The sequence below is a fragment of the Schistocerca piceifrons genome, chromosome 1 (genome assembly GCF_021461385.2).
Source record: "Schistocerca piceifrons isolate TAMUIC-IGC-003096 chromosome 1, iqSchPice1.1, whole genome shotgun sequence".
Classification (NCBI taxonomy): domain Eukaryota; kingdom Metazoa; phylum Arthropoda; class Insecta; order Orthoptera; family Acrididae; genus Schistocerca; species Schistocerca piceifrons.
In genome coordinates this window covers 1,009,727,617-1,009,744,862 of record NC_060138.1, presented here as the reverse complement: position 1 = coordinate 1,009,744,862, position 17,246 = coordinate 1,009,727,617, and positions in this window count along the sequence as shown.

The following is a 17,246-nucleotide window of genomic DNA, read 5'->3' as shown; positions in this document are numbered from 1 at the left end:
CCTTAGGTTAGTTAGGTGTAAGTGTTTCTAAGTTCTAGGGGACTGATGACCTAAGATGTTAAGTCCCATAGTGCTCAGAGCCATTTGAACCATTTTTCGTCAGGGGGCGGCGGCCGGCGCAGCTCCGTCCAGCTCGCCCTCTCGGAAGCAACTCTTCTCCTAACTTCTCCTTACAACAATTTGCCGAAGTTGGTTTAAAAAAAAACTATCTGGCTGTGTTTTCATCTGACCAATCAGGGTCTCAATGTTAACCTTAAACTCTGCCTACAAAAATTCTGTCTATCCAATGAGAAACGTTATACTTTTCGTGGTAGGGCAATGTTTTTAAAGTTTGCAACGTAACAGAGACGCGAAATAGTCTCATGCTAAAACTTGCAGTTGGTGAGGTCCTTTTAGCGTTATCGTAAGATCTATACAGTTCTTCTGGAGGGCTCTATCTTTTAACACGGGCTGGAGGGTGGTCCTAACGTAACAGAGATGCGAAAAAGTCTCACGCTAAAACTTGCGGGTGGTGTCCTAGCGGTTAGATGGTGACGTGGGTGTCCGTCCGTCCCTTATCGTAGGGCCTTCTCGTTTAACACGGTTCTGCGCTCGGCTTCTGTACTCGTTTCTCCCCTCGTAACTGCGTCTGTCTCACGGTGGGAAGGAATGACATGCATTTAGGTATTCTTGTGTTAGTCTGTGGTATTCCATTTGCTCACTCGTTACTCGTATTACTTTGGTTAATTTAATGTCACGATTTATTCGGAGCTATGTGACATACTACTGGATTTGCTTATCATGTCAGTGTTTTCATGGAAGGTGTTGGATTTGCCTGACACCTTACATATCACCACCCTTCGAACTTAATTTTTGCACCGAATTTAGGCAATGATTGAATCGTTGTCTAAGTCAGTCAAAAATTATTCTGTTGTCTAAATTTTGTTGCCTACTGTTCAGCCACGTTATTCTGTTCTATGCTAGTTTGTATTACTAATTTATATATTCATATTCTTCCACATTATAATTAAAAATGACAAGAGAAGAATATTTTTATGCTATTATTAAATTTTAATTATTTTCTTTCTTTATTTAGGTGTGAAGTTTGTTTTTTAAGAAGTTTGTAATCGAAAGTGAGGAGTCTTTCACATCGGTTTTCTTAGAAATATATTTTTTTATAAATGTAGTAGTTAAGTAAAATATATTCCTAACACATTTTCTAAATATTATGTACAATTAAAATGTTTTTGAGTCCAGACGCTCATTTCAACATTGTTACACTAACAAATAAGAATTATTTCCAAGTATTGCTTTGACAAAGAAATATACATACACAAGTATTGAGATATTAACCTAACAAATGGTACAAATGTTAAAAAAGAAGGGAACACATCCAACAAGATAATTTTTTATTCTTTGTTTTTATAAGGAGAAAACAAGTAAAATATAGTTATTCTTTTACTTTTATGAGGAGAAAATAAGTAGCATATAGGTTTAGTGTATATTATGCCTTACTTTTGTTCTTTATATACTGTCCATTTCAGAACTAATGACTTATTTTTATCGATAGTTTAATTTTTACTTAAGTCCATAGTCAATGACTGTTATTTTGTAGTTCATTAGCTGCCTGGTGTGCTTAACTTATTTAGTTTTTCACATGTTTCTTTTGCACAATTCCTACATGACATGATTTGATTTCACACGTTCACACAATCCTATGAATGTTTAAGCATGAGGTTGGCGAATGTTTTTGCACGAAGGTGATGGGCTTGAGCGAGATGGATGTGGGCACGTATTTGATGTACAGCTTCGTTCGTCGATCCTTGTTGGCTTTGCAAGTGTATGTTGCTGTTGTGGAGGTCCCATAATGTAATGGAGCTGTGAGTGCAGAATCTCGTGGTTTACTGGCTTTGTATGTGTGAAAGTCATCGTTATGTGTCGCTGAAAGCGGTCGTTTTTCGTTGTAATACTTCGCAGATGACTAGTTTACAATAGGACAGGGATTTGGGAAGGTATGTCGTCTATTATTCACCCATCTTCTTTCTTGGTCTCAATCTTCCGAATCTTCAACTTCTGTTCTTCCTGCTTTTTCTCTGCTTCTTACTTGATTCTTGGTTCTTCTCTGGGCAGGATATGGAAATATTTGTTGATAACTAGTCGCTTTGAAGTTCTCCTCTCAGTAACAGTTTGATAAATGGTTTAGACATGTCATTTCTACTTTGTGGACGTTTTCTTCAGTTTCGTGCATCAACGTGCTGTTTAATAGCAGTAGTGTGACTTTTACACATATTTTTTGCCAGTGGTGGCTTGCCCAAGCGGTCTTCTCGTCGGGCCGTTTTTGCTCGCTCCGCTGAGTGGGGGCGCTCGGAGACCTTTCTGGCGTTTGGCGTCCCGTCGCGACACTGCAGGGTTCCGCTACTGGGCGGGTCCGTGTTCGTTCCAGCAGGGTTCTGCCTAGCGGTTAAATTTATTGCCCACTTCAGTTACAAGGGCCTTCTGTAGGTCTCGCTGTCCTTTCCCTTCCCTTGACGCTTCTACCTTGTAGGAATCGCGTCTTGCTAATTACATCCTTTTCTTTCTTGATACTTCTCTCGTTGCAACTTGTGGGTCGTTGCATCTCGTCCTTGCTGGAGTTTTTACAATGGTTCTTACAAAAAGTTTTACTTATAGTCATCTAACATATGACTAGTACCTACATTATTTTGTGCCTTTAAGAAGGCTTTACAAATTTCGGCGTCCTTTCCATGTTACAATTCTAAGATATTTTGAATCTTAACTTCTACAAAAATCCTCAAATTAGTTTCATTTTTATTTTTTGTGTAGTGTCGTGGTGTATAGCATTTTAGTATTTCATGCTGTTAGACTATCTACACTTTATCCCTTCACCTTAATCTATGGTACTATTGGTGTTATTTTTGTTTTTGTTTCTGTTGGAACTACTTTCTTTTTCCCACCTTCCTCTCTCTTCATTCTTCTTTCTCCTGACGATCTTATCTGCAACATAATCTTGAAATATTGTACTGATTATTTACCAGTAATAAAATTAATCTTCAAACTTTTCGATATGGCTCACATGGTGAAGTCCTAAGGTTTTGCCTGTTTTTGGGTTCATTAGCTCCACAGCATTGTCATGAGCAATTCGGCTAATTATGACAGGTCCTTTGTATGCAGTGTAAAACTTATATATTTTGTGTTTCTGTTTGCTGGAGAGATGGTGTGTTTTTACAAATACTTTCTGGCCTACTGAGAATGTTCTTTTAATTGCTGTTCTATCTCATCTTTCTTTTCTTTTAATGGCTGCCTTTCTGATGTTGGAGAGTGCTGTTGCTATGACTTGTTTGTGCTGTCTACATGGTACAATAGGAAATCTAACATTTTCTCTGGTTATGTTTGTGGGTTCAGTATTTTTAAGTATAGTAACTGGTGGTAGTAGTGTAGTGCTATGTGGCATTTCATTTATTACTTCTTGAAAATCTTTAAGGTATATATCCCAAGTGTTGTGTCTTTTGCCTGCATATAATCGGCATAAAGTGCCTATGTCCTTCATAGATCGTTCTGCTAGATTTACGCTAGGTTTGTACTTAGATATGTAGATGGGTTTTATTTTGTGTTGTTTTAACGTGTTCTGCCGTTGCACTGATTTGTATTGTGGGCCAGTATTCGAAATTATTCGTTCCACTCGACCTACTTGTCTGAGAAAATCTTGTCTAAATGCTTTACTTGTAGTAAGACCTGTTGCCCGTTTTAATGGTGTCAAGGTAACATATTTAGAAGTAAGTTCCAAAACGACAAATATGAAAATATATCCATTTTTTGTGCGTGGCAGGGGCCCCATCAAATCTGTTGCAGCTATTTGTTTTAATCTTTTAGGGATTATTGGAAACATAGGTGGTTTGGTTTGGAAAGTGACGTGTTTAGCCCTCAAACATCCTTTGCATTTGACCAATACCGTTCTAATTCGTCTTTCCATATTAGGAAAATGGCTTGTTTGTTTTATTTTTAAAAAGCATTTCTTTGGTCCTAAGTGGCCATTACTTATATGTGTATACCATATGTACTTATTAATTAGTTCATCTGGGATATAAATTAACCATTCATTCGTTGCAACATTTCGTCTAAAAAATAAAACATTGTTTTTTACGAGATAGTGCTGTCGAATGTCTGGAAAATCCTTACTTCTCCAGTTGTGTTTGATTCCTAATATTTCGGAATCCTTGTCCTGTTCTTTGCCTATGTTTTTCAATGCTGTCGTAATGTAGTTTTCGAAAGGTACTTGTTTCATATAGTACATTGTAAACTGGTCTTCTGCTGCTTCCAAACCTATGTTATTGGATGCACCCTGTGGACATCGTGATAAAGCATCTGCTAATACATTTGCTGGTCCTGGTATGTGTGTAATAGTGAAGTCAAATTCTTGTAGTATTAACATCCATCTGGCTAACCTCCCATGAGTTAGTTTGGTGGATAACAGAAATGCGAATGCTTTGTGGATAGTGTATACTTTTGTTTTTCTTCCAAATAGGAAGTATCGAAAACGTTGGAAGCCCCATACAAGGGCCAATGCTTCCAGCTCCGTGACTGAATAGTTTTTCTCGCTTTTTGTGAGTACCCGACTGGCAAATGGAATTGTTTTATATGATCTTAGCCCTGTCTGTTCGTATTCTTGGAATAAAACAACACCTAAACCTGTTTTCGCGCTATCAGTGGCCATACAGAAATTTTGTGTTAGATCAGGATGTGCTAAAATCGGCGCTGTTGTTAGTGCGTTTTTCACTTTTAAAAATTCTTCATTGGCTTGTTGATCCCATACCCATGGCGTGTTTTTTCCAGTCAATGCACATAGGCGTGGTGTTGCGATGGAGTCGATCCAAATAAATTTTTTATAGAATCCGGTGAGACCTAGAAATCCTCTGAGAGTTTTCTTATTATATGGAGTTCAGAATTCTTTGATTGCCGTTAGTTTTTCTGGGTAGAGCATTACCCCTTTCTCGGAAATTATGTGTCCTAGAAATTTGACCTCTCGCCTTCCAAATTTGAATTTTGTTATATTTACTGTGACCTCATGCTCTTTCATGATCTGTAGAAACTGGTTTAATGTGTCGTTGTGATGTTCCCAAGAGGGTTCTGCTATAATCACATCATCAACATAACAAGTAATTTTTGTAAAATTTCAGGACTGAGTATGGTATTAAATCCCCTAATAAATGCTGCTGATGATATGTTTAAACCAAATGGCAATCGTTTAAACTGGTAACATCTACCGAATACGATAAATGCTGTAAATTTTCTACATTCTGGGGCCAATTCTATTTGCCAGAAACTACTCTGTAAATCAATTGATGAAAATATCTTAGCACCGTGGAAGTTTTGTATCAATTCCTCTAATATTTCTGGGCGATCTGTCTCAGTGATTATGATTGTGTTGATCTGTCTGGAATCAAGCACTAACCTGATGCTCCCATCTCGTTTTTGTACAATATGGAGCGGGCTGTTATGTGTGGAGGTAGCTGGTTCAATAATATCGTCATCTAACATTTTAGATATCTCCTGGAATACTTTATTCCTGTGGCTAAATGGGATTGTGTAGGGTGGCACTCTAAGTGGTTTGTGCTGTTTTACTTCAAACTTGTACTGAAAGTGTTTAATACTGCCAGTCTTAGGTAAAAATACCTCTGCTTTATCTCGTAAAATACCCTCTATTCTCTTTTAATGTGTTCCGAAATTCCTTGAACTTCTTGCAATTTTTCGTCGATTTCTTTATGGACTTCTAACACGAGTTGAGGCGATTCCCCCTTTTGTGCATACCATTCTAATTCTTCATCCTCTTTATCTCGCATCATTCTTAATTGTTTGTTTATGACTGGTATTGCTTCTAATTTTAGCTTTTGCTCAAAGAGAAGTGTGACATACCCGAATGTTACGCTACCTTTCCCCGTATCTATTATCGCTCGTCTCTCATTTAAAAAATCTGCACCTATAATCAAATCTACAGTTAGTTTAGGTATAATCACGAAGTTGGCCTCGATCTTTTGACCTTGGCACGAAAGAGTTACCCTTGTTTGTCTCGTAACTTCCGCAGCATTGTTTCTAATAGGACCTCTTACTTTAATCTTACGTGTTTTCAGAACTGGCAATTCCTCATTGGCATTACACTGCATGAATAAATTTTCTAAGATCGCAGTCAGTTCACTTCCGCTATCAGTTACAATATTGACTGGAATATGCTTTACCATGGCCTTCACAATTGGTTGAATTTGAAAGGGTTGTTTCTGTTCTCCTTCTTCTTGCATCAACGAATCCGCCACTGAATCATCTTTTTAGGAATTTCCCTTGTGAGTTCGAACTTTCTGTAGGTTAAGCTTCGACTGCTACTGCTCTCTCTTTTATTTCCTCTTCTCTATTTCTTCCTTCATTTACGCTTTCTTCAACATCCTCTACTTTTTCCTCATCCTCGTCTATCTTCTCCTTCTTCGTCGCTACGTCCACATAATCGCATCTAAATGCTCTAATTATCGCTTCATAACTTCCTTCAGTATATACGTTGGGTTGCGTGCCCACTCGTAACTTATTTTCAACTTCTGCCGACTGCGCATTATCCTCATTGAATTCGCTTTCCCTGGTTTCCATCTCAAATAGCTCTGCAATTCTCATTACTTCGTCCTTTCCTCCTACATTCGTTGTGCATGCCTCTGGTAATTCATCTTCCTCGTCAGTATTCTCCCAATTAGTTTCGTCCCAACACGATATTGTTATTTTCTTGTCTTCGTTTTCATCTGGTCCCTGTGGATTTGTTTCTTCCTTCTTCTCTTCTCGTGATAAGGTATTTACTTCTCTGTTCAAGGTGCTGCAATTGTCCTGGGTCGGTGCGTCATTCTCTTTGGCATGGGCGCTTAGCTGTCAATTCGAACGTTTATCGGGGTTTGGTGGTCTTACCTCCACCTCTTCTATATGTATTCACTTTTCTTGTTCAGCTTGTTGATAGTGGTTTCTTTGTTGATAATTTGTCGGTCTATTGGTTCTCCAGTACCCGTTCCGGTTGTCGTTTCCCTCTGTAATAATTGTTGCCGTTCCTGGGTGAATTATAGTTATTGCCATATTCTCTTCTAAATCCATAACCGGTTCTTTGTTGAAATCTATTGTCGTTTCTTGGTGCGAAGTTATCACATGGTTCGTAATTATAGTTTCTTCGTACTGTGTCTTGTGGATTCCACTGCTTTTTGCTTTCGTTTTCACGTGCGCTTCGTCTTTTTCTCGCGTCATCTTCCGAAAATATGAACGCTAGTTCCCTTAGAATACTTTTAAATGCTTCGACGTCACTGCTTCCGCGACCTACTAGTGATTGCTGGTATTTCAATGGAAGTTTAATCGCGCATAATTTAATCAACTCTCCGTCACTGTATTGTACATCTAAGCATTGATTTTTGTTTGCCATTACTTCGAAAAACTTCACGCGACTCTTCTCTCCTGAATTTTCAAAATATGGGTTCTGTAATAATTCGTACTTCAATCTGTTCTGTGCTTCGCTGGACCAATATCGTGAGAGAAGTTTCTCTCTGAAATCTTCGTTCGATCGGCATGTCGCTGCAACATTCTGCATGGTTTCTGCGACTGTTCCTGACATGTGTGCACATATAAAGTCTAATATGTGTGCTAGCGTCCAGTGTTCTGGTAATCCTACTCGGAATTGATCAATAAAAGTTCGTGGATGTAATGAGTTTCCTTCTCGAAAGTGTTGAAATTTTGTAACTGTGAGGAAATGGTCATAGTTCCATATGAAATTCGCGATTCTTCGCCACTTTTGTTTCTGATCATTTCTCCCGTCGTTCTTTCCGCTTGTGGTAGATCCATTGGATATTGTCCACTGTAACTTTCGCCTACACTTGCGTAGTATCGTTGGAGTGGTACGCAATAATTTTCTTCCATCGGTTGTGAACGTGTAGCTGAATGCATTGCACTGTACTCTTTGCGACCTGGCTTTCCATTGTCACGTATGTTACTTTCCGCCTGTGATTGGAATTACAAATGCCTAATATCTTCGTTAGTTGCTTGTTTTTCCGGTGCTGTTACAGATACGGATGTGGTTGCAGACTCTGTGCTTGTTCGATCCTGTTCACTACGCTCTTCAATGGTTTGCAACAACTCTGTTCGCAATTTCTGAAACTGTCGCTTCGTTTGCGCTTCTATTTTGACTATGCGGTTATCATATCTTTTCAGCGCTGCGTTGGTGATACGTTTGTGTAACACACTGTTTTCAACAACTTCACGCGCTGTACCTGCTGCTTGTCTAGTAATTGCGTTTATCGGTTTCTCTAGTTTCTTGACTTCTCCCTGGGTGTTGTTACGTAATGTTTTTATCTCGTCCTGAGTGTCATTACGGAATGTTTGTACGTCCACTTATACCTTGTCAATGTCTGTTATCAATTGATTGTAACCTGTTATTAAGTTTCCTATCACTTCTCGAGATTCTTTTGCCTCGTCTTCAATATGACTTAGGTGTAACTGAATTTTTTTGTTTTGTTCTTTAATCGCACGCATTTGTCTCGTGGTTTCTGCATTTTGTTTCATCATTTCTGCATTCTGAATTTTAATTTGGTTCGCAGTTTCTTCATTTTGTCTTGTCATGGTTTCCATCATTAATTGTAATAATTCTGCCACATTGGTGGGTCCTATTGCGTTTTCTTCCGACGTCCTACGCTCTGTGTTTTTGCCCAATTGTTGGTTTGCAACCGATTGCATTGAACTGTGCTGTGATACGTTTCTGCTCGCATTCCTTGTACTCTGTGGTGAGGGAGCTCTGATTACTTGTACTATGGGTTCTACGTACTCAAGACGCAAATTAGAATCCTCATCGACAGTCTCTCTACTTTCCTGCTCCTCTGTCGTATGCTGACTTACGTTTTCTCTGCCTTGACGTACATTATCCTCGTTATGGTGTGTTATATGTTCTATTTCTCGCGATACTGCATCGTCTGTTGTACTGTCCTCTATTCTCTGTCCATTTTCATGCTGGGTCTCTACCTCAATTCGGTCAAGGTCTCGATCTGCCATTGCTAATCTTTCCAAATCCCTTATTTTCTGTTTTAAAAGCAATTCACGTGCCCTACTTCGAGTCAACATGCGCTCATACCATCTCACGCGTTTCATAAACTTTTTGTTCACACGACTTGACACTACCATTCACTTACTTGTTGGGTCAGAACCAACTTGTCAACGATGTATCCGCCACCTGTGCGCTTGCATTGGGGAGAAAACTTAATTCTAACAATTGTTAAAATTCATAACTTAATTATGCTATTTTCACTGACACTTTCTTACTATCTATCGCTGCAGCTACTGTTTTCGAGTATTTAAAACTTTAGGAAAAAAAATTTTTACTACGAAAATTTTTCAACAGGATATTTTTCTGACCTAGTTAGGCATGTGGTCGACCTTCAATCATGGTATTTTACCATCCTGGCTGGGTCGACATTTTCTAAACTTTCAGTGTGGTGTCTGTTTGTTCTATATCGTGTCTCCCTACCACTTTCGCGCAACGACGCTCTGAGCATGATTTTTAGGGAATTGTGTAGTTAGAAACTGGGACCTGTTGCTGGTAAGGAGACGCCAGACCACACATGAAATGTAGAATTCAGAAGGGTTCAGTGAGACTAGCGATGATATAACCAAACACTTAATGAGTTCAGCGTCAGCTCCACTGCACTCCCTGTAAAAGAATCTTAATACTAACTAAATTTAATGGAAGGGGTTCAAGGCTTTCCTATTTTTAGTTAGCTGGTAAAATAACGTCGAAAAAGCAGTTAAATTTACCATTGGAAATTTTATCCTACTCACAAAACATTGTTTATAAATTGCACTATTGAGAAAAGGAAATGTTTTAATACACGATGGTAAAAACCAACTGCATTCAACAAAAATGTGAACGAATATTCCCTGAATGGGTTTCCAAGTTCTACAATGGATCGAAGGATGACCTATGCCATATCACATCTATAATCTAGGTTTAAATTAAGTTTTACAAAAGAGAAAACTATCAAAATGGTCTACAGTGACTGTCAATTATCTTTAATTACTTATCTAACTTGTAAATTACAGTGGCTGATGTGGCTGCTCAATAACTATATAACTTAAAAATCATCGCATTTCAGATTTTTACCTCAAGTGGCAAATGTGAACACCATGAGCTTTAATTGACGATCGACACTAGTATTACGCAAAAAGGGTGTGTAACAGATGAGACTTCTGCAGTTCCGAGTGAAGTTTTATGCGCTGTTATACGGCATCACGTGCGTTCATTACCTTGTCGGTGTTCGTCAGGGGGCGGCGGCCGGCGCAGCCCCATCCAGCTCGCCCTCTCGGAAGCAACTCTTCTCCTAACTTCTCCTTACTACAATTTGCCGAAGTTGGTTTAAAAAAAAAACTATCTGGCTGTGTTTCCATCTGACCAATCAGGGTCTCAATGTTAACATTAAGCTCTGCCTACAAAAATTCTGTCTATCCAATACTTTTCGTGGTGGGGCAATGTTTTTAAAGTTTGCAACGTAACAGAGACGCAAAAAAGTCTCACGCTAAAACTTGCGGGTGGTGTAGCCCTTTTTGTGCTATCGTAAGATCTATACTGTTGTTCTGGAGGGCTCTAGCTTTTAACATGGGCTGGGGAAGTGGTCCTAACGCAACAGAGACGCGAAAAAGTCTCACCCTAAAACTTGCGGGTGGTGTCCTAGCGGTTAGCTGGCGACGTGGGTGTCCGTCCATCCCTTATCGTAGGGCCTTCTCGCTTAACACGGTTCTGCTCTCGGCTTCTGTTCTCGTTTCTCCCCTCGGAACTGCGTCTGTCTCACGGTGGAAAGGTATGACATGCATTTAGGCATTCTTGTGTTAGTCTGTGGTATTCCATTTGCTCACTCGTTACTCGTATTACTTTGGTTAATTTAATGTCACGATTTATTCGGAGCTGTGTGACATACTACTGGATTTGCTTATCATGTCAGGGTTTTCATGGAAGGTGTTAGATTTGCCTGACGCCTTACAATAGGATGTGGGACATAGTTTCGTTCAAAGTCAATAAATGGTCTCTCCCACCATGGCCAAGTAAAAGAATACTGCTCAGTATCTTGTATGTGATGTGTTGCGATGTGTGCGTTGAACTGTACGAGGTACTCTGTCCGGTCTTCCTTTGCCTCGTCAAACTGACGAAATGGCAGCAGAAAGCAGGCGACGCAGGCGGTAGCACTGCCTTTGGATCCGGCGTCTTGTGTGCACTCATCTGCGTCGCCAGGAAGCAGTTCATCATTCCCAGCAGTTGCACCATTTGTTTACTCTGAAACTGAATAAACTGATTTAGATCAACTGCAGGCAGTGCAGCAGGCGATTTTGGCATGACAGTTATAGGAAGTAAGCAACATACGAAAGAAAAGACATCAGAGCAATGCACAAAAGACAACCAGCACAAAAAAAAAAATAGCAAGACAATGAAGCTGTTTATCCTTGTGAATATCAGAACGTTAAACACGAGAGAGATATGGAAGAAGTAGGCGCCGGCCGGGGTGACCGGGCTCTTCTAGGTGCTACAGTCTGGAACCGCGCGACCGCTACGGTCGCAGGTTCGAATCCTGCCTCGGGCATGGATGTGTGTGATGTCCTTAGGTTTGTTAGGTTTAAGTAGTTTTAAGGTCTGGGGGACTGATGACCTCAGAAGTTAAGTCCCATAGTACTCAGAGCCATTTTCTTGAAGAAGTAGGCAATGTTTTAAGTCTACGGCGACACACAATTTGTAAAATATTTTTATACATTTAATCGGCAATCTCTGGGAAGGATTGTCCAATTACGTATTGCTATTATTGTTCTCGTTTAACACGGCATTTGCATGGTCACACTGCACAATGAAGCTGTGGTGTCACCGCCAGACACCACACTTGCTAGGTGGTAGCCTTTAAATCGGTAGTATACGTCGGACCCGCGTGTCGCCACTATCAGTGATTGCAGACCGAGCGCCGCCACACGGCAGGTCTAGAGAGACGTCCTAGCACTCGCCCCAGTTGTACAGCCGACTTTGCTAGCGATGGTTCACTGACAAAGTACGCTCTCATTTGCCGAGACGATAGTTAGCATAGCCTTCGGCTACGTCATTTGCTACGACCTAGCAAGGCGCCATTATCAATTGCTGTTTATCTTGTGATGCATGTACCGTCAGACCGATGTTCACCAATTATGGATTAAAGTTAAGTATTCCAACAGCTACGTACTTTATTTGCTAGACTCAAATCCTTTAACTGTTCCAGACCTCACGCCAGCCTGCGTGAGCTTAAACGCGTGCCTTTCAGCTTCACCTCCTAGTGGCTTGGCTGTCTTGCCAAGTCACAACATAAGCATTACGGATTTCTTTACACGACACTTACCTTGCGTTTTATATCGTACACACGAATTAATCTTGAATTATGGAGATTTCTGTGGTGAGCAGTATGGGAGGATGGTAGTATCCTTTCGCAAGCAGCAGGTAAAAATGGGGGGAGTGGTCGGGGCGACTGGTAGGAAAATGAAGAATGAATGAAGACCAGAGCGATGGCTTCACTGTATCGTCATTAGCTAATTCCTATGGGCGAGAATCAGATGATCGGTCGTGCACGCTCATCTTTAATGTAGCGTTTAGGAATGTGGGACATGAAAGTATCAAACGCTGGACCAGTTCCGACGTAGCTATGACATCGGCAGGTCCATGGCATTCTTCCTTGCGCGAATGCAACGGCTAAACGAAATAAGCTTGGTAGCTAGTACCTTTTAGCTAAGACATTTGAATTGCATAAACTGCTGAGATCTGCTGCTTTGACGCAAAACGTTGCACTGCCAATGTAAGTAAACATCCATTTAAGTGTAACCACGGAGCTGATGCCCGTTGAAATCATATAGCCCTGAACACGAATATACACAACGTGTTTCAAAACCGACAAACTACGAAGGAATGTAGGAGGTGTCTTGAGGAACGAAATGCGGATAGGAAGCCGTTTCCGGAAACGCTGAATACCGAGCGAGGTGGCGCAGTGGCTAGCACACTGGACTCGCATTCGGGAGGACGACGGTTAAATCCCGCGTCCTGCCATCCTGATTAAGGTTTCCTGTGATTTCCCTAAATCGCTCCAGGCAATTGCCGGAATGGTTCCTTTGAAAGGGCACGGCCGACTTCCTCAATCCGATGAGACTGATGACCTTGCTGCTGGTCTCTTCCCCAAAACAACCCAATCCAACCCCGGAAACGGTATGCAACGATGCTACAATGCATCGAAGTCAAGGCGCCGTTGACTGCCGCTACGCCTCTCCTCCGGCAGCAGGAATGACGTTGTAGGCCAACAGACCGCTTGCAGAACATCTCACAATGTGTCAGATGGTAGTCTGGACGTCAGATGGCCACGCCTGTCACATACGTGGTGGTAGTTTTCAACACCCACAATTACCAAGTGTGGATAGAGGCAAAATCCCCATACCACCCACAACCCACGTCATCAGGTAAACTTCACCATAAACGTATGGGCTGGCATGGTCTACAATTATTTGAATGGCCCCTACATGCTTTCTCCATCGACTATCAGGCTACGGCTACAAAACGTTTATCTGGGAAGTGCTGCCGCAATTACTGGAAGACGTATCACCCGCTGTCCGTCGACGTGTGTGGTTCCAGCACGATAGGACAACCACCAACTGCAGTCGAGCTGCTACAACGAAGGTGAGACGGATGTTTGGGGATCGCAGGATTGCTCGAAGTAGCCCTTTAACGTGGCCGGCTCGGTCACCTGACCTCACCCTATTGGACTTCTTCCTGTGGGTCCGTCTGGCGAATATGTCGTATGGAACCCCGGTGGAGCCAGTAGAAGACAAAGGGGCGAAGCTACCAGGTGTAGAAGCATGAAACCGGAATTTCCCTAAAGAGGGTGCTAGCTGTCGGTGTAGGGCCCATAAGACCGCGTCTGCAGTGCCATCTGCTTTCTGTAACGGCTGACGACGAATGTCAACACAACAAACCAAGTTTCATGCATCGGGCCGCGCGGAGTGGCCGCGCGGTTTGAGGCGCTGTGTCACGGACTGCGCGGCCTCTCCCACCGGAGGTTCGAGTCATCCCTCGGGCATGAATGTATGTGCTGTTCTTAGCATAAGTAAGTTTAAGTAGTGTGTAAGTCTAGGGACCGATGACCTAAGCAGTTTGGTCCCTTAGGAATTCACACACATTTGAAAATTTTCATACATCGGTATCTGTTTCAAACCCGTAAATATGTCGAGTTTTTTGCCTACGAACTATGATTTGCTGACAGCATTGGTTTTGTGTTATCATTTGATGAAAACTGCTGCAGAATGGCATCGAATGTTTGTCGAAGCTTTCGGCGAACATGCTGTTGGGAAAACACATTGTTTCGAGTGGTTCGCAAAGTTCAAATGTGGTGATTTTGACGTGAGAAACGACGAGCGCGGAACCACCGAAGAAGTTCGAAGACAACGAATTGCAGGCCTCATCGGATGAAGATGATATTCAGACTCAACAGGAATTCGCGGAACAACTGAATGTGAGGCAGAAAACAGTTTATCTTCTGTTGAAAGCTATGGGAAAGGTACAGAAAGTGGGAAAATGGGATACGCATGAACTGAGTGAAAGACAGGAAGCAAATCCAAAGACCACTTGTGAAATGCTGCTCGTCAGATACAAAAGAAAGTCGTTTCTCCATCGAATAGTGCCAAGTGATGAAAGACCAAATCGCTTTGGAAAGAAGGCAATACTGTGTGTTTGGTGGGATCAGAAGGGTGTCATCTGTTATGATCTGCTAAAACCTGGTGAAACCGTTAACACTGATCTCCACCAACAAAAAATTATCGATTTAAATCGAGCATTACGTGAAAAATGACAGGAATAAAGGAAAAGGTAACACAAAGTCACATTGCTCCATGATAACGCCCCATCGCACACAGAAAAACGGGTCAGGGAAACGATCGAGGCAACCAGTTGGGAAATGCTAGGGCATGCGGCATATTCTCCAGATTTGGCTCCGTTCGATCATCTTCCATTTGCATCACTGGAACACGCACGCTCTCGCTGAACAATGCTTCAGTTCGTATGAAAATGAATGGAAATGGCTCGCTGACTCGTTCGCTTTAAAGGTACGGTTTTTCTGGCATCGTATTCATAGCCTGCCGCAGAGATTGGAGAAATGTTTAAATAGCAATGGAGATTATTTTCAATAAAATATGGTTTATCAGTTTCAAACGGCAGACATGTAATTATTGCCACCAAATTCCGGTTTTACACTTCTACACCTGGCGCACGCAGTGTGAGATTGTTCGCTCCACGTCCGGTATCGTTGCGCGAGTGCAGCAGTCAATGACGCGCAGTCGTCACGACTGTTGCGACGCCGGAGGGAGGCATTTTGAGCACCTCCTATAATTATGTTTAATTCGTCAGTGGTGAAATTGGTGAAAGTGTGGAGCACTCACGGTGCAATAAACAACTGAAGGTAACAGTCACCATCTTAATGGAACATTTAGTTTTAACGTTTGTTTCACATGCTATTTACTTTGCATTAAATTCCCTGTACCTACTGAATAAACAGTGACGCACATTCCTTGACTCCTGTTGTCTGATGAATACTACTGTGTCTATATGTGTGGTTGCTCCCCGTTTCCTTGCCTTAAAGGTTCCTGATGATACGTCGCGAGTCAATACGCTATAGCATTTTATTGCAGTAAGCTAGTTTGCAGTAGGGCTAGTAGCTTTGGAGCCGTTGGCGTTGACAGAAACATCCGTTTGTATCTTAGCGCGACTCACTCGCACCTGTCGCTAGCCTAGCCATGGGAAGCGATACCTGTGTCAATTCGAGCGACAGAATATTCATGCCCATGAGAATCTAAATAAACTATATTAAATATTATTCCGTTTAGTTAAAACTCAATATGCTGCCCTTTGCTGTTTACAAGAAGATTGTATAAAAATTTCAGCTTTCTGTCTGTCATACTTTCGGAGTTAGAGATAATTACCTCAAACACCCCACACCGACACTTGTATGATTAAAGTCAGTTAAGATTCATAACAGTTTGGCTGTTGGTATCATTTGGAATCATTATTGAAGTTCACAAAATGGCTGAACAATTTATTTAGGTTTTCATAATTTAAAAATTTTTAACTACTTTTAATTTTTCGTAATATAAAATTCAGAAACGATTAGTATTTATTTAATGTGTTGTTCTGTGAGTAAATGAGAATGAATGAGTGTGTATGTGGGACATACGAAAAATTCAATATTATCTCATGTGCAATATTACGTAAATATGTCATGGTAAAGTGTCAAACAAGCAATTTGCAGTGAAAAATGTAATTTCCCCACCGTGCTGATGACGTATGTCCAAGGGTACTTGCTTTTGTAAGAAGGCAGCCAGAATAGTTGTTTGTAGAGTAATAAGTTTTCTACAGTTTTTTCAAGATTAGTGTTCTTTACGTTCGGATTTGTTAAACATTCTATTAATATTTGCATGATGAAGTGACGTAAATGCATCTGTGAATTTTGATTGGCATGAGACAGTTTTAGAGCGAAAAAGAACTCGAAGGATTGTTTTGATTGGCTGGTCATTTTGAACAACCAATCAGAGTCAAGCATTTCCCGCGCATTTCCGGTAGTTATAGGCTGTGGAAGGAGCAGCAATTGGAGGAGTCGCTAGTAAGCTACTGCGCAGGTCATGTTGAACGCTTGCGTCTTTATTATGTATAAAATGAAGAAATAATTGGCTTCTCGGTTCCAGATTGTGTGGCCGTAATAGCAGTTGCATTAACGGACAGTTTTGAGAAGTTTGGTTTGTTGTGTTGGAAAGAGAACCGCGTTTGAACTTCCGGCCTTTGTAAAATTGCGCGTTTCTTGTTTCACATTCGTCCATGGAATATTTGGTGAGCAGTTTATTTCTTAGATATCCACTGAAAAAGGACCGAATGTGAAACTCGTATATTGTAGCAGAGCAATGACTGTAAATCACGTGATAATTCGGGTTGAACTTAAGTACATTCCTGGCTGCCTTGTGTGTGTGTACTGGGTTGTCTGAACTGTGAGCTGAGGACAGTGATACGAGGTGCGGCTAGAAAAAAACCGGACTGATGCTGGAAAAAACATTTATTTACAATTATTTACAATTTCATGTTATCTCCTTCAATGTACTCTCCTCCTCGGTCTCTACACCGCTCCATACGAATTTTCCACTGTTCATAGCAATGCTGCAGATCATTTTCGGTAAGTCCATACATTACTTCC